At 36.4% G+C, this 25,860-nt stretch overlaps 1 long non-coding RNA gene, 1 other non-coding gene and 1 pseudogene across 2 annotated transcripts; 1 reads left to right on the top strand and 2 right to left on the bottom strand.

Moving 5' to 3' along the window:
- The first annotated feature begins 2,637 nt into the window (after positions 1–2,637).
- LOC147476199 (small nucleolar RNA R71) lies at positions 2,638–2,746 on the top strand. Its single transcript, XR_015209949.1, has one exon. It is a non-coding gene; the product is annotated as a small nucleolar RNA R71 (small nucleolar RNA).
- A 4,495-nt stretch (positions 2,747–7,241) lies between these two features.
- LOC147476198 (uncharacterized) lies at positions 7,242–9,191 on the bottom strand. The gene is made up of 2 exons (XR_015207897.1): positions 9,155–9,191; positions 7,242–8,166 (listed from the first exon to the last, which is right to left on the bottom strand). It is a non-coding gene; the product is annotated as an uncharacterized LOC147476198 (long non-coding RNA).
- A 14,294-nt stretch (positions 9,192–23,485) lies between these two features.
- LOC147476197 (proteasome subunit beta type-7-A pseudogene) lies at positions 23,486–25,126 on the bottom strand (annotated as a pseudogene).
- Between the last annotated feature and the right edge of the window lie 734 nt (positions 25,127–25,860).

Raw genomic sequence — 25,860 nt, 5'->3', positions numbered from 1 at the left:
ATGGGATAGAGAATACAGAGATGTAGAAAGTGTTGAAGTAGTGAACGCAAGAGACGCTACAAAATATGGCTTTATAGGAAAACTTTCAGAAGTACTCCACGTCTCTACTAGTCATAATCGGGAAGCTACAGCTTCCTGACGCTGGGTAGATTTCTATTCCTTTTTGAACTCGAATTTTATAGACTACCTGACTCTCTCTTCTTTCTTTGTACGAAAATGTTTAGTCTTCCTAATTATATTGGAACTTCCCTAGTCATCTATCATTGTTTGAATTGGATTTGGAGAAAGCTATTCACAGTTGGAAATATAAAAAGCTCAAGAATCATCAACTCACCGAATTCTTTAGATTTATATTTTCAGCACATATTCAGGTACGCATCTATTTTATTTTATTTTTGTTCGATTTTCTTGTCATGAGCTACTATATATTTAAACTACTTGGGTTGCCTCCCATAAGCGCTACGTTTAATGTCGCCAGCCGACACAGAGGGGGGAAACTTAAGGTTACCCCCCTAACTAGCTTAGGTAATTAATTTTTTTAAATTTGTGGGTCTTTTATAGTCAGATTCCCTAGACTTAAAACTTGTTTGTAATCCAATTTTTGCTCTTTTTATCTTTCTTCTTTTCCATGCGTGGCCTATACATTTTAGTAGAGGGCGAGTCATCTTAATTAAATCTTTGATAAATCTACGATTAAAAGTAGCTTGACATAAAGATGCTCGAATGTCTTCTATTTTTGTATGAGGTTGACCAGTGTCTAGCAATGTATTAATATGGTGTATAACACTATCCTTGTTATAATTCATGCCTAATTGTGACACACATGATAAAAATGGATCTTTGTAGGAGTGTTCCTAAAACTTTTATTAGCTATTGTGTGTACTACACATAGATCATCCATCTTTTCCGTATCATCGTCAGGGTTTCTAAATAGTGTAAATATGTTTACATCTACTCTCATATTCCCGAAAGTGATAGACATGTTCCCATTCCTACAATTAATTAAAGCTACTGCTGCAGCTAAGAATGGTCTACCCAAGATGATAGGAATTTGGTTTCCATTTGTAGGTAAAGTGTCAAGAACTATAAAATCAACGGGGTAATAAAAATCAGAGACCTTGATAATCATATCCTCTATTACTCCTTGTGGAATCTTAATAGATCTATCAGCTAACTGTAGTCTAACATTTGTTGGTTTCAAGTCTTTTAACCCTAGTTGTTTATAGACTGAGTAAGGTAACAAATTCACACTAGCACCTAAATCCAATAATGCTTGATCAGTGTAGTCCTCTCCTATTTTACACGTAACTGTAGGACTACCGGGGTCCTTATGTTTTACTATGGCTTTGTTCTGTAGAAAGGATGAACAACTTTGTGCAATAAAAGCGTCCTTAGGAATATTTGTTTTCTTATTTACTAGGTCTTTTATAAATTTTGCATATGAAGGTATTTGTTTAATTGCACTTAAAAAAGGAATATTGATATGTAGATTTTTAAAAATATTCATGATCTCATTATATTGTGCTTCCATTTTGTTATCTTTTAACCTATAAGGGAATGGTGCGGGTGGAATTTTTTCAGTTACCTGCTCTTTGGTTTTCTCAGTTTCAACTGGCTTTTCCTTATCTTTTGTTATAACAACTTCATCAGAATCAGGTATGTCAACTTTGTTATCTACTTTCTTTCCTCGACCTAAGGGTAGATATTGAGTTAACTGCCTGTGTGGAGTGCGGATGAAGGGGTGGTTTCAACTTGATAAACATTTCTACCTTTTGGGTTTTGTTCAGTTGGCTTGGTAAGGTTCCTTTGGGTCTCTCAGCTAGACTAGCTAGTATCTGATTGAATTGTTGGCTTATCTGTTGAGTCATAACATCAAATTTTTGGTCAATCCTTTTGAATTCATTCTCGGTCTTGGTGGCTAAAGCTTTCATGGTTTCATCTATGGTGTTGGGTTGGGTTTGGTAATTAGCCATAGGATCAATGGTTAATTCTCTGTTCAAGTTTGTTTGTTGTTGTTGTTGTTGTTGTTGTTGTTGTGGGTAATACTGTGGAGAAGGTGCTACCGCGCTTCTATTATTCATGTATTGTTGCCTATTGTTCCCTTGATTACCTTGAAAACCATATTGGTTTTGCTGTGGAGACATGTTCTGTCTCCATTGATAATTATTTCGTGGATCTTGGTTATAGTTATTACTAAAGTTATGGCAACAAAAACTGGACAAATTAGTGTATCATGGTCTGTGGCGAAACAACTTTCACAAAAATTTATTGGCACTCATTGCTTGTTGAGGTTGATTATTCTTTGGAGGGTTTAAAGTGAATGAATCAAATTTCTTGTTTAAGTTTTCGATTCCTGTGGTTAAACTAACTAATGTGGCTTTTAATTCTTGATCACCATCATTTCTAACCTCATACATACCTGGTTTATTAAAACTTGTCCCCCCATCTACCCGTGCCATGTCCCCATGATCACTACTATTGGCCCAATCCTTAGAACTCTCGAAAAGTTTTTGCAAAAAAGTGTATGCTTCATCAGGAGTAAGACTAGTAAATCTTCCTCCATTCATTGATTCAATTAACTGACGGTTCATAGGTGAAAGACCTTTTATAAAGTAATGTACTATATTAAGTATGTCAAAGCCATGATGTGGACAGCGGACAAGTAAATCATTAAATCTATCCCATGTTGTATGAAACTCTTCATTAGGTTTTCCTTTGAAAGTTGAAATAGCCAATTGCATGGCTTCAGTTTTATGTAAAGGGTAATATTGTTTCATAAACTTTTGTGATAGTTGCTCCCAAGTAGTTATAGAATTAGAGGGTAGGGATTTATACCAACGTAGTGTGGCATCCTCAAAAGTCAATGGGAACAACCTTAATCTAGTCTCTTCAGGGGAAAGATGAGGTGCTTTAAAAGTACTTAATATGATCAAGAACTTACTCAGATGATTATGTGGTTCTTCATTTGTTTTTCCATAATATCTTGCCAACATATTAAGAATGGTGGGCTTAATCTCATAGTTATTGTTATTGTCGGGCATCACTATCCAGTTCGGTGGTTAAACCGCGATAGGTTGAAACAAGGTGCTAAGAATTCTTTGATCAGCCATGGCGGCTAATGGTACTCTCTCTAGTGTATCCTCTAAGTTTACTAGTGGTGTGTGTGTTTCAGAATCAGAATCAGATCCTGAGTTTGATGGTGTGGTCTCCTCCAAAACCAGAATTGGAAGATTGTTACAAGAATTAGCTCTTCTGATTAAACGCTTTATTTAGGTGAATCACAAAACCAAGTTTTCATGCACTAGATAATAAAGCTATATAAAATAATCTAATATGCACTTAATTAACTAAATTATATTATCAAACTATATGATGCTAACTATTAATGCTAATTATGAGACCGCTAACAGGGGATTCACGGTGGAAGAGAAGCACTTACTGTTACAGCAAGCAAAACAAGTTCAAAAATTTTGAAATTTTTATAGCTGCTATCTGATACGTCCAGGAAGTAGCCTGTAAAATTTCAGAGCAATCAGAGCTTGCTAAGTTCCTCTTCTGTATTGTTAAATCCTGCAGAGTCCAGTGAAGAAGTTTTCTGCATACACTGTAAACAATCGATTAAATAAATACGTAAAAGAGCACTAAAAATCACGAAATTTTTACTGGAGTCTCCTGACATGTCAGGGATGATCCTGTAAAAAGTTTGGATTATTTAGAATTTTATAAATCCTTCTTCTCGACTGTTCTTCTAGAGACCTTGGTCCTGAAAAGCTGCAGAAACACAGTGAAAACAAGCAACTAGTTAAGTGGTCAAAACAGGTAAAAAATTACTCAAATTTTTACTGGAAGCTCCTGACAAATCATGGTTCCTCCTGTAAAAAATTTAGAATTTTTTATATTGTGCAAATAACTCTGCTCGACTGTTTTTACAGATGCTTGCGTCCTGAAAACTAAAAATGGGTTACTGCAAAGACGATGTTAGTTACCCAGGTAAGACAAATACTAAAGTTTCGAAATAATTCCAATAAATTACTGATACTGTACAGATCAACTCTGTAAAATTTCAGAATTTTTTGAAATTTATAAATATGTATTCTGTACTGTTCTTTTCTGTTAAACAAATATAAAACTTTATGAAAATACTTTCTACTATGCAAATCTAATTGAATTATGCTAAATTAATCTAATTATGCTAAATATGCAATTTATACTATATGAATTCCTAAATTAAAGTAATCTAAATTAAATATTCTACCACCTAATCAATTTAGAGGAGCAGCGGCACCATTGAAAACGCACACAACACGTTATTATTCGTGTCGTTGTTTGTGTTACGTATCTTTTGCAAATCTTACTTAGCCTATTAAATATTGATTAGTATAGTGGCTAGCAAGGTATCAATCCTACTCTAAATAATTAAGTGATGATGATAGAAATTTCTAATCTAAATTACTCTAATGGATGCAAGTAAAAGATGTGGCTAAGTAATGATGAATATATAATTGATTTGATTTGAGATTTAAACTATGCATAAACTAAACTAAATTAAATATATGAATATGAATCAAGAGAGAGAATATCTTGGGAGAGATGAATCCACCAAAATCATAGAATTAGTCTAATAGATCTATCTATCATGCTTACTATAAATCACCAATAGAAACTCACCATACCTACAAACCTTATGCTCATAACCATGATGATAATATGTGGCTTTCAACGTGCTTTCTATCTTTCCATCAAATACTTCTTCAATCTCCAAGGATATCTTCTATCTAACCAAATTGTGCTTTAAGTGACATTCAATATACAACTCTAGGTGCCATGGAAAATCCACATGTGGCATTAACCATACAACTAATTGAGGTGCCATAAAGAATCCAATCATCACACTAGAATACTAAAAACTAGAAGAAAAGAATCTAGGGTTTGTGGTATTTGGCTCTACACAATCTTGAATTACCCTAAGACCTCCTAACCTCCATAGGAGCGTTAGATCAATGGATGAATAAGAAGAAACTCAATGAGAGATTTAAACTAAAACATGATAGAAGAATAACTAAACTAAAACATACGAAAAAGGCTTCATCTCCCCTCCCAAGAGAAGGGAGATTAGCCCCTCATACTATGTTATGAACACAATATGAAAAAGAATAATCTTTATAGTTATTAATGGTGAAAAGGTCTGAACTTTCTTCTCTCTTAATTCTAGATCTAAGTTGTAAACACTAAATTTCCTAGATGATGTAAACTGAGGTTTTTGTGCCTTATATATTGGCTTACATGCTCGTCTGGATAGAGATCCGAATCTTATGTTTATTTGGTGTCAAACTCTCTGTAATCTTTCTAGAAGAAATCTTTGAAAAGTTAAATTCGGTTGGACCAAAGTTGGATGTGGTCCACTTTGCCCTGCAGGCTATTTCCCAAGTTGCAGCTTCTGACAGCTTTCAGTTTCCTAATTCTTGTGAAACTCTGACTTCTTCTCCATGTTGATCTCATCTTCCTATGAAGTCGAAATTAAGGCTTTGAGATCAGATTGAAGACTCTTCTAACTCAATTATTATCCTCTTTTAGAGTCCCATTAGGCTTGGCACTTATAGAGACAAATATGACATTTTTGCCTTAGGCTTTAGCTGTAATTTCCAGTTACTCCTTTTTGACTTGTTTGACTTCTTTTCCCTCCATATTTCATATTAAGGTTCTTTGACCTACAAAAACTCAAATTGCATCATATTAGAATATTTAAATATAAAATGGAGACTAACATACACATAATTGGGGTTATAAATCATTACTTTTGAGCACTTATCACGGACCTTCGCCCCAAAGGAGCATGACCCGCGCACACACGCCTGGAGCCCTGAGCGCGACCCGCGCCCAAACCGAGTGCGATCTGCACTCAAATCACTGGAACTCAAAGTTTACATTGAGCGCATCATTGCTTGAAGGAGAGGCGCCCAGCGCCCTCAAATTTCAATTTTGTCGGATTTCCACGGGTTTGTTTGAACCCGATTTTTCAAGTTTTTCAGTGTTCTAACTTGTTATATACACTGAACACGCGTAAACAAGACGCTATTCATAAGCGAAGCAAGGACGCAATCAGGTATTCCTTTCTTCCACACCTCGCATCTTCTGTTAGAGGTTTATACTAGTATATCAGGATTGTTTGAAGTGTTGTCGTGTTTAGTTAAGTTTTGTCTTAGCCTTGTATGAGATTAAGGTCTAGTCGAACAAAAACACCTAACGTAATTACACGGCAACGTCAACAAGCACGCCTATCTAGTATACCACTCATTGCACCTCTAGCTACTATTCCACATACTCTACCTGACATAATGCCCGAAGAAGGAGAGACTCCTCTCTCTGACTTTTATAAAGCCTTGAGCGATAACCCCAAATCTTGCATCGTTCTAGTAGACCCAGTAGGGGATTTCCGAATCCCCCCAAATATTTTTAATTTGTTACCCGTTTTTCATGGTTTAGACCATGAAAAATCTTATCAGCACATGCGTAGGATTGAACAAGTTCTTACAACCATAGTACAAAATATCGGGATATGGCAAAATATCAACTTCTGATATATCGTGGATATGTATCGTGGATATATCCCCCTATGTGGGGATATATTACATTTTGATATCTGTAAATATCGTGGATATATCGAGATATATCGATAAATATCCACAAATATCCACAGACTATGTGTGGGTATTTCTGACTGCAAATATCGTGGATATATCGCGATATATCAACAAATATCGATAAATATCCACAAATATCGATAAATATTTATATTTTCTTTGAATGTGGTCATTATAAATGTTGAATTTGATCAGTCCTTACAAGTGTGAATAATGGAGAAGATTGTGATGGGTCGAGTTTTGACTGAGCTCGCTTTGGGACGAGCTGCCTACATATCAAGATTTTGTGATGAACTTGAATCAAGTCAGACATTGTTCCCCCCTTTCCTCTGTCAGCTCAAGTCCCTGTCTTGATGAGAATAAATGAACTTTTAGACAGTGTATTTATAAGTGCAACTGATGCTACGACTTTAACTAACACAGCTACGTTGAGCGTTACTGCCCGTTAGTGCATGTGCGAGTTGTCACCTGGCTCGGGCGAGGTGTTATGTTGTAACGATCTATCATGAGTCCTGGAGGTTATCACCTCATTCTAGACAAGGTGTTATGTTATAACGATCTTCCATGAGTTTTCCTAATTTGTGTTAGACACGTGCATAATATATATAAATATATTATTCCCTCACAGTCATACTTTTAATATAAATTACTCTCTAATACTCAAAAATACACCTCAGAATTCCTACATATTACATTGACTTTTCATTCTTTAACAATGAATCTTGAATTTTTTTTCTACATATTACAATACTTGTTGCACTTGCACTGAGCGTTCAATCATATAGCGCATCTATTAGATCTTCTGTTGTGATTGAATCCATGATGAGAGCGTGAAGGCCTGTAACCCTGATGTCCATAGATGCCTCGCCTATAGAGTCTATCCAACACTCTAACGTCTTCAGGAGATGACCAACACAACTCCAATCCACTTCATCAGTTGTCAATATGACGTGTTCAATTACATCACTTGCCAAAACTATGCTCCCACTAGTGTCCTCCCCATCACTGCCATAAACCGCATCCATCATCTTGATCAGGCAATCTACAACATATTGTAGCCCTTTAGTTGAAGCCAGGATTTTACATCCTTCAATAGAGGTTGTTATTTGGGACAATAGGGGAAGCATAAATAAAACATAATAGAATGGTCTTGGTTCGTCCTCACCCTTGATGGAAAGAAGGTACTCGAGAAGATCCAGAGCCTTTAGCATGCAGGCAAAGGGTGATTCCGCCAAGTACTTCCCAACAAACAACACTGAATCAAGAAGATCCTCTCCTTTTTTATGATCATGATCCTTTTCCTCTTGCAAGAACTCTAGAACCTTACCCATCGTCTCGTTCGGACCATTGACCATCATTATTCCCATGCTTTTATCAATATAACTCTCATTGATTTGAGACGTTTTTCTGGCGAGACCGATTTCATCATCTTTTCTGTTGAGACTAATTTCATCATCTTTTCTTATGATGATTCCTTCACGTATGAATCTTCAGCACAGATGCGCGCACACAAGAACAACTAGCCCTAGCATTTCCAGAGAGATAAGAGATAAGAGAACGAAGATAACAATAAAACAATCCATCAATACCAAAGACACATGTCATCTTTAATTATTACAAAACTCGACGTGATATAGACCAACTAAGCAAAACCTAAAACTACACAGAGACGTAAAAATCCTACAAAATTTTCGCAGAGTTTCCTCCTCAGATTTTCGACATTTCATAAATTTAAATCCTGTCACAACCTTCAAATCCAATAAAACTACAACCAACTACTAAAAAAAATATGATTAGAGAACCCGGCTACTTAACCATCTCGACTAGTGCCGTTAAGTCAAGTAACCAATCCTCGAATCGGAAAAATCCTACAAAATTTCGCCGAATTTCCTCCTCAGATTTTCAACATTTCATAAACTTAAATCCTATCATAACTTGGAAATCCAATAAAACTACACCCAACTACTAAAGATATATCTTGATTCAGAGAGCGGCTACTTAACCATCTCGACTAGTGCCGCTTAAGTCAAGTAACCAACCCTCGAATCAAATATCGACAAATTCAAGCTAACTAGAGGAAGGAACAAATTTTGGTTCAAATCACCTCGGGCTCAAAGTAGAGGAATAAAATTTCAAAATTGTTACAACTTTCTACTTATGTTGATTTCCACAATTCCAAACGCATATGAAATGATAAACTAGCTAGATTAAGAATTGAAGAAAGCAAGTCAAATAAGTGAATAACATATGTGAGCTGGAAAGGTAATTCTTTCAAGACAAGCTATAGATTTTAAGAAACAAACCTATAGATTTCAAGATAGCTACTCTTAGAAGTTAAAATAAGGTTGATAAGCTAATAGAATCCTTAAGGGATAAGCAAGTAACAGGGGCATCAATCAAGAGCAACAGTACCTGTGCAGTACTAAAATCAGGATAACTACAAATTATAAGACCTTTGGTTACAGGTTGTGAACAGAGTCATAATTACACAACGAGTAAGCATCTTCACTCACCTCTTAGCTCGAGAAACATAAGCTAGTATGAACTTGCGAGTTTACTTCTCTCGAGGCGAAAAGTTGGTTCACACAGATCAAAAAGTGGAGAGATGTTATCTTTGTTGAAAGCGCATAATCGTCAAGAAATTCAAAAAGATGCAATTGTAACTAAGAAATAAGCAAGCACAACACTACATTAAGAAGAAAACATATGAAATTGAAGGATATAAATATCAGCTCCAAGAACCAGATCAAATCCCCCTGGATACTGATCTGAAATTTGTTTTATATGATTGTCATCTCCCTATTCTAGCTTCTCTGCTGCCAATCCTAAGTACAAGTGTCCATCAAAGACAAAGCTTATCAATACAGCTTCTTTTTGTTACTAGACACTCGGCTTAATTAAAACAAATAAAACCCCATAGGAAGATTATTGTTTTCTCCTTACCAGAACAATTACTATGGCATTCTGAAGCTGCATGGAGCTCTACATTTTTCTTCAAGATCTAAGTGGCTCACCAAAAACATAACAATTACAACTAATCCATAGACATAAAGAACTCACAAAACAGAGCGATATTTTGTACTATGACTCAAACTTTATTCAAACCAACAAAGAGGCTGACACTCCAAACTATTAAACATGAAAAAAAAACTGACAGCCAATACAAAAACACTTTAACTTTATTCCAAACCAACAGAGGCTGACACTCCAAAACATTACAAAGAAGACTACTGCCAGAATGATTTGCGACCTTCTTGTATGCCTTTGACACCATGTAATGCCGATTCAAATAGAAAATCATTACAATACTGGTTCCAAGTGAGGGTTTGGCCGAACCAATTCTTAAAGTTTTCCACGTACAAGTCATACGCTGACTGATCCAAGTTCTTGCCACACAATTGAAGGTAACCAATAATCGGATACCCAGTTTCCTCAACAACAGGTCGACTCGGAGGTTCCCATACAATTCCCCATGCAAGTGGAGGCATGTCCACACTATGGTCCGAGAATGGCTGAACATCTTCCATACTTTGGTCCCTTTCATTCCGTCCTCCATAAGAATGACGAGGAGGTGCATATTGTTCTGAAGGTAGCACAAATGTAGATTCAGTAGAATACTCGCAAGATGGAGCATTCCAATCTCCATAAGATTGAGGAGACGCATATTGTTCTGAAGAAGTAGCATAGGTGGAAGCAATAGAGTATGCTTGAGGATCATTCCAATTCCCATAATATTGAGAACGTGAATATTCTTCTAGAGGATTCGCATATGAAGAGTCTGTAGAATATTCAACCATATTTGAACCAGTAGAAGAATATCCATAAGGCTGATCGTAAGAAAACAATCCTCCAAATTGGCCCGCCAACGAGTCCACAGACATCTCGACCCCAATAGACGACCCTTGCCCATAAAAACAATTGCTGGAGTCCATGCTCTGTGTAGGATCTGATCTCCTTTGTTGACCTTTTCTTTGACGAGATCCTCGTTGGGCGGAAGCACCATGGTCAGAGTCTTGAGTTGCATGGTCAAACCCATCCTCTTCAGTAAAGTATACTCCTCTATTATCACGGCACTATGAGGAACCACCAGTTGCTTGTTGAGACCCAACAATAGTGCATCCACCCCTACCACTTGGTGGGCGCTGTGAGGACCCACCCCTTGATTGTTGTAAGGATCCACCCCTTGACTGCTGCATTGAGGACCCACACCTTGACTGTTGTGACCTTGGTGTTGTCACCCGTTGTGACCCAACACCACCACCAATGGAAACTCTAGGTTGTTGTGACTGAACCCCATCATTACCATCAAAACATGGAGGGCCACCACCACCTACTCAACTCGGACCACTGCCATCTCCACGACCACCACCACCTCCTCGACTTTGACCACTAGCACGAACTTGAGCATGATCATCATCAAAACTAGGGGGACCACCACCACCTACTCGACTCGAACCACTACCATCTCCACGACCACCACCACCTCCTCGACTTGGACCACTGGCACGAACCTGAGCATGATCATCATCAAAACCAGGAGGACCACCACCACCTACTCGACTCGGACCACTACCATCTCCACGACCACCACCACCTCCTCGACTAGGCCCACTGGCACGAACTTGAGCATGATCATCATCATCATCATCGCTATCATTATCGTCATCAACAACATTGTAAGCATTATCGTGCTCCCCATCACTAGGCATTCTCCATGCATCAGGATCATAATATGTTTCACCATCAAGTTGAGTGTCATTAGGAGATTGAGCTGCTTCAAAGTTATCCTCAGGATTGGGATTCTAACGGGTTCCCAATTTCCATCTATTGGCACACCGATTGCTCGCAATGTATGAATTAGGACGACCGCTTTCATCTAATAATGCCTCGGGGGTTCTCTCTCAGTCATTGATCCAATCAAAAATAGGACAGTCTGAGTCATTATCGACTGGGTACAATGATGTGAGGTCCAAGATCTTCTTCTCTTCTTCAAATTGGTTCTTTAGTTGGACATGCTTGCTTTTCAAAGGTTGTAGTGGACAAAGACTCGATCCTCCAAAGTGACTTCGGTTCTCGAAGTTACAACGTTCGCCGAGTGTATGAATCCAAACGTGCTCCAATTCCTCTCACATCCAGATGATGAGGTAGTTTGTGAGAGGATCCGTATAGCTAACGTTTTCAAGTGGTCGACGTAACCGTCTTCAACATTCATCTACCAATCAGCTGCGTCAATGACAAACAATGTAGACCATATTATATAATTTTGTATGGACTAAAACTAAAATAGGTCAGTTACAAGTTCGTAGTGGGTTAATAATGAAACTAACCCGGCATGACTTTGGTTCTTCCATATACAAGAATTGGTGTAGAGAATACCCCAGAAGCCTCTCGATAAGCTTTACATTCATTTAAGCAAACCAATTGATCTGATAAGTTCGGGATCAATTGGTTAATAATTGTCTGCATTGCTGAGAGGAACTCCCCATTGTATGCAACATTTTCACTATCAGGGCCGTAAATTACGGCAGGATTAAGGTAGTGTGCTACAAGCAAATTTGCAGCATATTAGCTTACAACAGTTATGGTACAATCACTACACCAGAAAAGGCGTTTACTAACGATTATATCCGTTACTTATATTTTTACTAACGGTTATATCCGTTAGCCCTGGGGCGTCACTCTCACTTAAGCCAAATTTAGTAACGGATATAACCGTTACTGATAATAATTTTAGTAACGGTTATATCCGTTACTAAAATTCTTTGTAACAGATAGCCAACTGTTGGTGGCCCGATTAAATTTGTAATTTCTAACGGATATATCCGTTAGTAATGGATGTGCTATTTACTTAACTATTGTTTGTAACGGATATATCTGTTAGTAATAGATGTGATATTTACTTAACTATTGTTTGTAACGAAAATATCCGTTAGTAAATTGTATCCACTAAAGAAAAAAAAAATCCTAGGTCAAATAATGTCCACTATGCTGCACATCTAGTTCATGCAAATATAATATAAAGATCACATTCCACAAACTTAATTAACAAATGAATAACAAAAAACAAAACCACCAATCAATTAAAAATTATAATAAAAATATAGCCATCAATCTAAATCCCAATTTACAAATCAAACTTATATAGAACTGAATTCACCTAATCTAATCTTGATGTCAGTCATAGAAGATCGCATTTATGACCCAACTCATTTATGTGCATACTCACGTCAAAATTGGTTAGAACATTAATCCCTCTATTCAATTGCTACAATGTCGTAAACATGAGCAACAACCTTTTCTTGAGTACCTGCAACAAATAAGAAATCAATTAAGGCACATGCAATTAAAGGAATAGAGCTAAGCAATTAACAAGTGAACAACAAGTAAATTGCCAACTTCCATGCACTAATACAAGCCTAACCCCCTAGCATTACAAATAGAGACAAATTGGAACGAACTCTTCTAAGCAAAAAAAAAAATGAAAAGAAAAAGAGAATTGATACCGAGGGAGTTTCAGAATAGAATACATCCTTTAAGATAAAAGAATGTGTGATTAAAGGTATCCTACATGCTCTGTTTCTGAGTAGACAAAGACAAACAGTAATACCAGGTATGTCTACCGTTAGATTCATGGAAATTTCAGGTCGAAAAAGAATCACCTAGACCAATAGTGGTTAGGACAAGCGGAGACAAAAAATATATAAAAAAATACTAATGAGAGAAGTTTAAGATTTGTCCCTTAAGCAAAACAAGATTACCCCGATGACATCGAGCCAACAAAGGTCTCAAGAAACCTAATTATGACCAGAAAAAAGTTTTGCCCGGATGACTCGTGACTCTTACGATGACATTGTCCTCGAAAGAATAACTCCATCCCAGCTTATAGAATAAACTTAAGAAAAAAAAAAAAGGTATAACATATAGGTGCGTATTCTAATGGTTAAAGTCAAGTCGCTATAGCAGACCTGCATAAGGAAATTATCATCTTCATACGGTCCATCATGCACATAAATGTGAAAACAATGTATTGTCGGTTGGAGGATATATCTTAATAAATTAATATTTTGTAAAGCCTAGAACTAAATAATCATACCGCATCATTTAGAACAGCTTCAAAGTTGGAAGATTTCTAATAGATTTTTAATCGTCTGTGAGAAGATTTTGGCCGAAATCATCGGGTTCTTGTTGTGAATTGAAGATAACAATACCACTACCACCACCTCCGTCATTGCGTGCATCCAACCCGGCACTCCAAGCTAGCAACCATTCTTTGAAAATAACAACAGAGTTGAACCTAGCAAAAACTAACAATGATAGAGTTAATAATAATAATAATGAGAGAAGATGCAACATTAATAGTATGTTCCAACTTGTATTGAATGAAAACATAAAGATAAACTTCACGGTACTAAGTGCAAAAATCAAAAGCAATAAGTGTGTATCACTTGCATTTGAAATAAACAGATTATGGGAAGAGCAAAATACTACGTAAGCAACTTCGGATGTGTTATGTGAAGAACGAGATGACAAACAATGTAGCAAGGAGATGTTCTAACCTCACGAGGTGGAAGGACTCCCATCACCGATCAAAAGGTTTAAATGGTACCCCCATATTAAATGAGACATTTACCCCCACCCGGGCCCTTTTCGATTCGGAAGCAAATGGACCATAATGGTAAGGATAAAACCTACGCACAAAAGCAGATGCAAGCTTCTTAGCGAAAAGAATATCGACCCATGAGTATAATAATTTCACTATGAAAACAGAACCTACCAATTCCATGACTGACTCCAAAATAGTAGTAATCTTGAAGCACCCAACATAGGCTTTCGATGTACTTTCCAACCTGCAAAGGATAAAAATAGAACACTCAAAGAACCGAAAAATATACTACCTTATATACCCAAGTACCGCGGAAATTGCTCGATTGAGAGCACTAGCATGATTGCCTTCAATTTGGTACTAAGTTGTCAGTGTAAGTTGTTGACAAGAGAGTGACTAAGATCTCATTGACGCCATGTAGATGCTTGTCATAAAGCACACTAAAAAATAAGTAGGACAAAGATATTCGTACAAGCCTATGACGCTCCTTGGATACACACTTACTACATAGTATATACTATATACTAAGAATAGCATGTAGCAACTAGTAACACCTGGAAAACGATTACATCCTTATGAGGGCAGACCACAAGGAAGTCTCATTCACAGAATATATGCATATGTGCAGGAACTAGCAAATAAGACTGAACATGAATGAATACCGAAATCAAAACTTCATCTGACATTTTATCAAATAGATATCACGCAACTTGCCTAGCTAGACAATACCATGCATAGTATGCAACACATGTCACATCCGCAACTCCATCTCTCCCTTCGTTAAGCATTCAAGCCCGAGGGAATTCTACTGATCTGAAACTAACAAGACAGGAAATACCCTCATTTTTTTAATTCATCATTTTCTACTGAAATAAAATCAATAACAAGTATAACATGTGGACCTCCACAGAAAGTCAACTGAACATATAATCGTGATAATCAAATAATTAGGAAGGGTGATGGATAACCTTATTAAGTATCTCAACGTCATTGAAAACACTGGGTCGTAGGCATTAAAGTGAACTCTAAGAAAGGACGAAAGAAATCCAAAGAATGTCAAACCTCCTCCTTCGGACCATCAAAACAGATAGAAGTCATAAAACGTGTAAAATAATGTCTTAATAAGTAAAGCTATAACAAACGTATTAGATCTTGCCCCCATCCAAACACACCACCACCCCAACAAACATCCCCTTACATCTAACAATCTACCATTACGTACCAAAATGATACCGAACTAAAAAAGAAAAATATTAACAACAAAAAGGAGATAATATTAACTATTAATATCATTAGGACGAGAAGATCCTAAGTCTTTTAACACTTCAACCATACTAAAACGTCTTTTTTTTAGCACTTAAGAGTCTAACACTAATAGAAATAACTTTACTACATGATTGTTATATATATAGTAAAATTGTAAAGTTGTTAATGGAGAGGAAGTTTGGAGAGAAAAGAGAAGAAGATGATACGGCCTTATTAGTTTCATCCTTGTATCACTTCAGTATATATATGAAAATAAGAGCTTACAATAATAAAAACTTCCTACAACGAAAGTAGCAATGTGGGACATCTCCCTCTTAAAACTTTTTAACAAATTTACAATCCATTGTGGCATGCCAACATCTTGTAAAACGTACATGGGAAACAAAAGAGAAAACTAGTATGATTCGTCAATGTTCTTGCTAAACAAGAACCAAATAATTATCTGCAACTCGGGACTTCAATTTATTTGAAAATGAACGTCTGGAAAATACAAGGATGCCATGTTTCCCAAACATGGAATTTAAGATTGTTTCATAACAACCCACTGTGCAACAAACCTAGGTTTTTTTGGTCTCTGCAGTTAAAACCGATAAAGTAATTCAAAAGAAAAAAATTCTTTCTTGTTTATTTTTTCATATAAATAAACACATGCTATAGACTATTGGATGTAGTCCCCGATAATGGTATGGAGTAGTAACAAGGGACTCTTAATATCAAATAAAGCACGTGGGGAAAAAAAATGTAGTACTCACGTAAGTAAGAAGTAATATGGTTACCTCAATTGCCACGGGAGGGGCTTGATCATCTTTGTCAAATATAAGTGCAAGAAGCACATGTTTAAACTCTTCATATGCTTCCCGAGAAGTAAAAAATAACATGTCATTGTCAGCACACTAAATGTAAAATATAAAAGACAAAAATTTCACAAAAGTAAATCCAATGAAGAATCACAACACATGTTTTCCGGACAATCATTATGCTAAGGTGACCTAAATGGCATCGTTGTTAAAAGAAGCAAACAAATTCTACAAGAAAAATGAGATCCATATTTTCTTCACTGTTTCTTACCAATAAAACAAAATTTCTACTACTCTATATAGGGAATGACTAGCAATAGTAACACACTTTCCATAATGCAGTCCAAATTTTTGTTCCAAAAATACCGGCCCAAAGAAATACTCTTGCATGGTTAACAATAAAGTGAGATATACTTCGAGGAACTTATATAGTAAATGCTATTTATTTCTCATGTTCAAGGAAGCACATGACAAAAAAAAATGCTGACATTTCCCTTTCCAAGGAAAATTGGATAAGATGGTTCAGTAGGTCCGAGTTTTTGTAACTCATCTTCGTAATGAACGCCACTTACACAAAAGATCAGGTCCATTCATTGAAATTTTCTTAACTTTCAGTTTATTGAAAATGCAATCGTTATGTTGTACCACTTAAATTGCCTGAATCTAGCGTCATTCCAAAACAAATATAAGGAAATAATCGGTACAATAATTGGTATCCTTTCTGTAAAGAAATGTAAATACTCTTAAAGTCAGCGTTACGAGTTGAAGAATGCTTATGAGTTAAGGTAATAGACATCCACACGCAATATATTGATTAACAATGTAACATAGCTGGTTTATAGCTTCAGATGGAAAATCTGCACTCAAATCGAGAAGAGTTCTTGTAAGCTCTAGAGATTAACGTCAACTCTGAATTATGCCAATATTGCTTATCGAAAAGAAAAAGGTCAAGCCCAACTCCATGATAACTACTGATGCATAAATATATCTTGAAATCTTAAGGAGCACTAGGATGAAGCTCAAAGAGAATCCTCAAGAAAGATTTGACAACTATGCATATGTATTTGTCTTACAAAATCCAAAGTTAAGCTCATTAATGAGAACAGTAGTAGAAACACATTCTTTATTTCTCTTTTCTTTTTTTTCGTTTTTCTAGTAGTTAAGGATGTATTTCATTCATTCCAAAAAAAAAGGAACATTGCAATTATGTAATCACCCGTTAGCAAGATACCAAGTTAAGTTCGGGATTTACATCACAAAATGATGCTGTCCCAATTGAACACAAAATCTTGGAATATTTAGATCTTCAATTCCGATCCTCCGCTAGACCAATCATAGAGTTCTTCCTTTATCTCCAACAAGATTTTAAATGCTTCCCTTGTTTTTTTTTTTTTCCAAACAACCCAAACTTGGAATCGTTACTAAAATAAGTCAAGTGCAACTTGCATCTCAATAAGCAGGCTTGAGACTTCTTCAATGCCATCTTTAATACCAAAGGAATCCAGTTTCTTTGAAGCAATTCCAAGACACAAAAGCCTATCTAGTCTATTGTTTACATTTCCAGGCAAAATTCACAAAATTTCACACACCTATTTGTCACACTATTACTTAAAAATAAAACCTTGTATAAAATTTAACTGACTCGAAACTTTTCAGCAGTCGGGTTTTCGTGTCATAGCACAAAAAACTCACCCTTCAACACAAACACTTAATTTATTTCATATACATACATAGTTCTTCTTCAAGTCTTGGTATAATTTTTTTCATCTTTTTTAGCTGAAGAAACAGGGACGATATACAAAAAATTCCATAATTGTTGCAACAAAAAAAAAAGGCAAATAACAAACCTCAAATTCCAAAGATACCTCCTTTTAGCTAGGGGGCAGATATATTAATCCCCAAATTGAAAACCCAAAAAGAAAAACAATTAATTAGGCCGCCCAAACAATTAGAGGGAGTTTACCTGGTTTTTCTTCCTCCTTCAACCTATCGTTGACCCGGTTTTTCTGCTACTGAGTTGTTGTTCGTCTGCAACTAATGCTTCGTCTTTCTACTTCAAAGAAGGTTAGAGTTTTTACAGTAAGTGAGCATACCGAGATGTTCGTCTTCCTCCTCCAATCGGTTAGATGGAGAGATGGAATTGAAAGGGTTAGACTTTAAACTCTGAAATCAGACAGAGAGAGAAAGATGGGGAATTGAAAGGGATTTCGGGGAGAGACGAGTGCATAACAGTAGTTTTACAAAGAGAGAGAATGAATAACATTAAAAATATTATTATTATTGATATTTTCTAACGATTGCTTCCATATCTAACGGATATATCCGTCATACTGTGTGTAACGGATATAACTGTTACTAATGTAAATTTAGGCCCGTTAGAAAATGACAGTTATGGTGTAGTGAATTAAATAAATCTCGAGTTAACAAAAATATTACCAGGTTTGTGTAATGGGTGCCCCAATTGGTTGTTCCACCTCCTCTTAATAATTCCAACAATCCATTCAGGCGAGCAAATCTTCCTCCGAACTTGCTCAATTCTTATTTCTACCCATCTGTGTAAAAATGGCATGGTCGGTTTATCATCCCTATCCACCTTCCGCAATAAAACCACAATGGGTTCTAATACAGCTACAATCCCCTTCACATTATGCCAAAATTCTTGGTCGTTTATAATATCCTCGACCATCATCATCTAGACCGTAGGATTATCATTCTTGATTTCAAGATATCCTTCGGAAGTAAACATTGACCGGAGCTTGTTCTTTTTCTTCAGCAAACTTTTCAATGCCATGTAATTACTAGCAAATCTAGTTGGACCAGCTCGGACTAAGTCTCCACCATACACTTCCCTCATAAGGGAAACAACTCGAGAGTGGTTATAAATGAAAGACGTGATATCCTTCACCTGATCAAGGATTTCTTTCGTCGACGGGGCTCGAGAAAATTCTTTCAAGATAAGGTCTATAGAATGAGCCGCACATGGGGTCCGAAAAGGTTATACCCTATTGTACATGAAGTAGTTTAGTAGACAGTTCATACAAAAAACCTATTTGCAAAAGGAATCTAAAATGAGAGAATAAAACTTATTTGTAAGTATACCATTTTCTCTTGCAATCATCTCTCCAAATTTCTTAAAATTATTCGCTTTTCCGTTACAATCAAACAACATTCTCCTTGCCAACCTTGTCAACAACACGCCTCATGTGTTTGATGAAGTGGCGGTGATCTTTCTTGTGTTTCGATAGATCAACGGACGAATCAAAAGTCATGAGCCCATCACAATACACCATGAAGTTCATCAAGCACTGTCGCGTTGGACCAGTCCAGGAATCACACATAACAGTAACACCATATGTAGACCATTTTATTTTCATATAGTCAATATACAATTTTCACTCTGCCTTAAGCTTCTGCAACTCTGAATTTAGTAGTTGATAGGCTGAAGGAGGGGTCACTCCAAGACCGGCACGACATGCCTCATCGAACATCGGCTTATAATACGGGTTGTTGGCCACTGCATTTGGAGACAAGTTTCCCCAAAGTACAAATCTAGCCACAGCTGTTCTAAACACCCTAGCTTTTGACTTACCGGCTGGCGTCATCTGGTGGACAGATGGTTGATTAACATCAGGCCTTCTCGGCGAATCAACATCAATAAGCTCGGGATGCCTAGTGCTCTTCGAACGGGAGAAGAAAGACATAAGACCTTTTCCTTTGCGAGAGCTTGTGCTTGGAACATTGGAGTTCTCTCTGGTTGGACCCCTCCTATCCCACGAGCCTGTCTCGCATAACCTCTCGTACTCATCTCTAGATTGTTGCCGAGCCATCTCAAACTCGTTGTCATCCTCATCTGAGTCTTCCCCAGGAGGGTGTGCATGCATGGCAGCTCTATAATGTTCTTGAGCTATGTATTTTCCATTTCACTTCTCAATTCCTGACTCAATTATTTGTTGGAACATGTCTCGAATTTCCTTTCCACACTTCAAACATTTCTAAACATTTTTGTTCCCTCCGCCAAGATGTACTTTTAGCCTTGTAATGCCACCTCCAGCTAAAATCTTATCACAGTATTTGCACTGTGCCCCATTTTTATTTCCAGGGATACGGATAGCGTGGTCCCACCCGATATCAAATCCCTTTGGCATTTCTATCCTCATTTATCACAAACGAGAATAATTTAATATATACATCAAACCAAAACATAATTAAATTTGATGATTCCTATTTAAAAATACATCGATCAAGTACGTGGTATGGTCCTATAACTCAAATTCCAATGTTGCCTTAATTGTGTATGGCTCTTTTTCTACATTTAATTCTAATAGTCAAGCTTCAAAATATTAACAATATCAAACAATTACAGTGAAGTTAGAAACCGGCATCCGGGCTTGTGATCGGAATTAACCAATCTTTAAACAAGTAGGAACTCTCAGATCACCCGTAGGTGCACCGTGTTCTTGAACCAAACTGTACTTTGAGTGATATCAAGAATATTCCAATGCTAACTGTGTACTTTTATTGATATTCCAATGTTGCCTTAACTATGTCGGACGCTTTTCCTACATCTAATTCTAATATTCATGCATCAACCAATGCTAATCATATCTTCCCTGTACTTAGAAATAACGGTATAAATCATTTAGACAATTTTACCATTGCATTATATTTTTAACACTAACTTGCTTGTTTATAAAACAAAATAGCTAAAAATATTTTGACAGAGTTTCTTTTGTTTATTCAACTTTTTGACCACCTGTATTATGCCTAAAATACTCATATAGTAAAATAATGAAAAAAACAACAACAACAACAAAAAGACAAACATAAATTCTATAACTATCAGTTCATCCATAGAATCTAAATACCAAGTTAAATTACATTAGCCATTCAAATTAATTTAAAGTCATGCACAAATAAAATATAAAAAACATATAACCTGCACACTTGATAATTAAACCAAGAATAAATCCTAACATTACCTAATATACAAACCAAATGACTTTACCATGGCACACAGCCAAAACATATCCCTTATATGCATACAAACACCCACAATTTCAGTTGTTGCAAAAACACAACAAGCAACAAATAAAAATAGTATACGAAATGGGTAGAAGTTTTACCTCAAGAGAATCAGAAGCCAACTCCACTACTGCACCAACAATGAACAGGTTATTTGAATTATTCTTACTAATAAATGCTCGACTTTCTCACTCATAATACTAGAAAAATTGATATTTGCTAGAAAAAAAAACACGACGTACCTAGTGCGCAACAACCAAAAGTGGAGAAGAACAAACCACTGAGATAAGACGACGTACCTAGAGTGCAACAACTAAGTTTTCAGCTGTGCTTATGCTGCAAAATAGAAAAACAAGCAACCACTGAGAACATACTTGTATTGCTAAAGTTTTTTAAATTGTTGTCTGACAATTGTTTTAAGGCTTCAGTATAATTTTCATCTCAATTACTATAATATGTTCACATCTACCCCTTTGGATGTAGCTTGGTACACATCAATTCATGGAAGAGTTTGCTCTACCCTCAAAGACAAGGACCAAAGATAGGTACAATCCTCTTCTAGATGATTTCAAGAATACAAAATATCTTATGATATACATAACTCAAATATAAAACCACCACTTAACATCACATTCTAAAAAAAAATTGGCAGAGTTTCCTTTGTATTTTCAACATTTCATAAATTTAAAACCTGTCATAACTTGCACACTTGATAATTAAACTAAGAATAAATCCTAACACTACCTAAATATACAAACCAAATGACTTTAATTACCATGGCAAACAACCAAAACATATACCTTATATACATGTTACCTTATAAAAACATTTATTAAGTACCTATGTTATTGCTTCTTTGACTTCTTTGACTGAATAGTATTTGGGTGCGCCTAGGAGAATCTTTGACTGAATAAGTAAATATCATTGAATAAGTAAATACCATTTAATGTTGTAACAAACAACTAAGAGTAAATAAAACTAGTATACAAAATGGGTAGAAGTTTTACCTCAAGAGAATCAGAAGCCAACTCCACTACTACAAATCAATGTATGAAATGGTAACCTAAAACGGATAAATGTACAAAGTGTTACTCAATTTTTGTTTTCATTACAAGCAAAAACAAAGATAGGGTCATATATTAACCTTTTCCTCAAAAATGCGTCTCACTACAATAATAGTTGCTTGGCCACCTTTATCCTGCAATGGGACTCAAATGATTTAAGATTAGTAGCACAAGATAGATGAAGCAAAAGCAATCATTTAGGGAGCCGTGGGGAATTACAATAGAATTGAAAAATATTTCTAATGGATCTCATTTAAAATAGGCTTGCCAATAAAAAAATAAAAAAATTCCAATGACTAATCTATACTATCTACCAAAAAGCGCGATGTTCCTTATCGTCTTCTCGTTTTATTATATCATAAATGAAATTCATATCATATTTCATATAGCAAGCGATACTCGAACCCACCAAGCAAGATACGACCTTTTATTTATAGTATCGCTTATCGTGGACCGAATAAGGCGTTCAAACAAATCGCAGAGCTTATCGTAGTTCCATGTCCGCATATGCTTGGCCTGCAAGTAGTGTAGTTGCTTATTTGTAGTGAACTAGGATAAGCGTTCTTCACACAAGATAGAAGGAAGCAGCAAAGCACCGTGAGAAACCTATGGGGCGAGACTAATTTGTAGGGGAGAATATTCTCGAGGAGGAGTGGGGAGTCTCGACCGGCGAGAAACACCAATAGCAATAGCCATAGGGAGGCGAGATCCCGACATTTGTAAGCGTGATTTCGACCTCCGATTGCATGGACTCCCTGCCCTTCCAATTCGAAAAAATAGCCCCTATACCTATTCATTCCTAGAGATTCGAGGTTTATGCTTCTCCCGCCCAGCCAGACCCTACTTGAGAGTAAAACCTCTCTACCTCTATCTAAAGCCCGAAAAACTACTGCTTTTAAAGCCTTAAGCTAGAAAGTCCCGCCATCTATATTCAAGGGAGCACCACTTCTTTTTTTAACAAGAGACATTTGCTCGTTCTCGTGACTTAATCACACACGGTTTCTCTACCGCTTTTATTGTGTGCTATTGTTTTTTAGAACATCACATAATCAAGTGGTTATTTAAAATTAGCTGCAATGTTCAAACCATATATAAAAGGTCTTCGGGACCATACTCTGGTAAAGCATTTCTTTTCTCCTTGAAAGTCGGGGTTATTTCACTCTTCCATTTCATCTCCTTCTGCCAACACCAGGTTCGCCATCAATGGGATAATCCTAGTCGACAAAACCTCAGTTTTGACCCCTTGCAAAAGAGTAACCCTTTGAGCTGACATAAGTGCGAAGATTTGGCAACTGGTAATTCCTCAAGTAATCCGTCTTCCCCTTAGTTATCACGCAAACATCAACATTGCTACCACTTCCCAAATCATTAAAAATGCCTGCACATATTGCCTTGCAAACAAGCTTAATACCTTCATCTCTAGAAAGGCCTTTTTTGTAGTTTGACTCAAACATAGCCATTGCAGCCAAAGAACCCGAGCCCATTGTCGCATAAGGAAGTGTATCAGTCGACCCATGAGGTTATATAGTATGCAAATGAGGTCCAGTAATATCAACTCCACCAAGTACCAAAGCAGCACTCACATGTCCTTGATAACCTAAAAGGTGAGTCTTTAATAGTGTAAAGGCTGTAACAACCCTTGACTCACGACCGGTTGCTGGGCGGTGTAATCAAGAATCGCTGAAATGACCATGTATGTAATCGCCTTCTCGTATCGTGATAGTCCCAGCTCCACAACAATATATATTAGGTGCCATATAATGAATCTTCTCACAATTCTTATCAGCAACTATAGGTCCCTCAAGTAGCTCTTGTATCCGCTCGAAAGTATAATTCCATCCCGAAAACTAGGCCGACGATAGTGGTACCGGTTTTTGCGATAAGTTGGAGGTTTGAAACCAGATTTAGACATTAACATCTCATTTCTTCTACATAGATCGAAATTGAATCCACCTTGATCAATCGCTTTCGATTTTCCCCATTTCTGTTTTTTAGTGTGGATCTTTGTGCGCTATTGTTAGCTAGCCGGTAAAGATATGGTTGAGTTGCGACTAACGCCTTCTGCTCATTCCGTTGTGTTTGATCGAACAAGCACTACTATCACAGCGCCCCTTCACCCGAATTGTAGTAGTTTTAGTGTGCCCTAATGAATGGAAAAAATCTATTAACCTGGGCAACTCCTACTAGTTCGTTTAGTTTCTTCTTTATCGCTTGTCTGAACCCAAAAGGGGGCTGAAGGATTCAATATCCCTCTCCAACCAAGTATGGCGATCCCTTTACCAGGAAAAATATATCGAGCTATTCTCGACCTTTACCAAGTATATCGAGATATTCAATATCGAGCTATTCTCGATCCCTTTACCAAGTATATCGAGCTATTCTTGACCTTTTGGGTCTCCGTTTGTCCCAGCCCTTGTTACCCAGTAGATTCATAAGCTCTATTTGTTTATTCCAAAGTTCATATCTATATTCATTTTTCGTGATGGTCCTTGTATCATTTGGATTTAGTAAGCTATCTCACTTGACAGTTGATACCAAGGAAGGGGAAGGACCAACATACTAGACGGATAAAAAATTGTTGATCGATAAGGTATTAGATTGAAAAATAATACAGAAGAATAAAATATGTTCCTAATCACATAATATCATGTCAAACAAATATATGTATTTCTTTTTAAAATAGAAGTCATCAACTTTCCGCTTTGCTGGAAATTCTAATTTAAAACTTGTCATTCTCCCAAAGTAGATAACACTCTACGCTAAATACTAAATACAAAATATTTTATATTACCTCCTCTCGTTTAAATGCTTTGGCGTTAGGACGATAGGAATAGTTCATACAGCACTACAAAGGAAAGAACGCGGAGCCTGAAAAATGATATTGAGACCAATGTTTATACATGATTCAGTTTAGATCTAGAGCATTTGTACGCAAGAATTGGAAGCATTACTACTTCAAATGTAAACGTCTATTAGCCTACGACATCATGCATTTTCACCCAAACGAAGATCAACTTGAATCCACACATTGGAAAACAATGAATAAACAGACAAAGACAACAACATGTCAACATAAACCTAACATCAAGTCATAGTAATTACATTGATAATCCATTTTCAAAAGAGTTACAACTGGAACTGAAAAAATATTGGATTTTCCTAATGTTTACCCTCGGATGAAACCTCTCCATCTCGATTACAAAAATTTTAAGCTTGAATAGTATATCATTTTTATTTTTTTGATAGGTAAGGTACACATCATTGTCCATTTCAACAACAATTTACCTCGAGCCGAGTTTAAATGCTCATCCACTTTTGTTCCATGAATTTTTGTGCGGATAATTGGCTCAAATACATTCTGATGAAGGTAATAAGAAAGTTCATCCTAACTACACAATCAAAAGCATACAATAGGACCTTAAAACATTTCACGGTATAGTAATGGACTAATGGTCACAATTTCATCT

The sequence above is a fragment of the Coptis chinensis genome, chromosome 9, assembly GCF_015680905.1.
Source record: "Coptis chinensis isolate HL-2020 chromosome 9, ASM1568090v1, whole genome shotgun sequence".
Taxonomy (NCBI): Eukaryota; Viridiplantae; Streptophyta; class Magnoliopsida; order Ranunculales; family Ranunculaceae; genus Coptis; species Coptis chinensis.
Note: the sequence above shows the minus strand (reverse complement) of the source record. Positions and strands in the feature narration are given on the sequence as shown.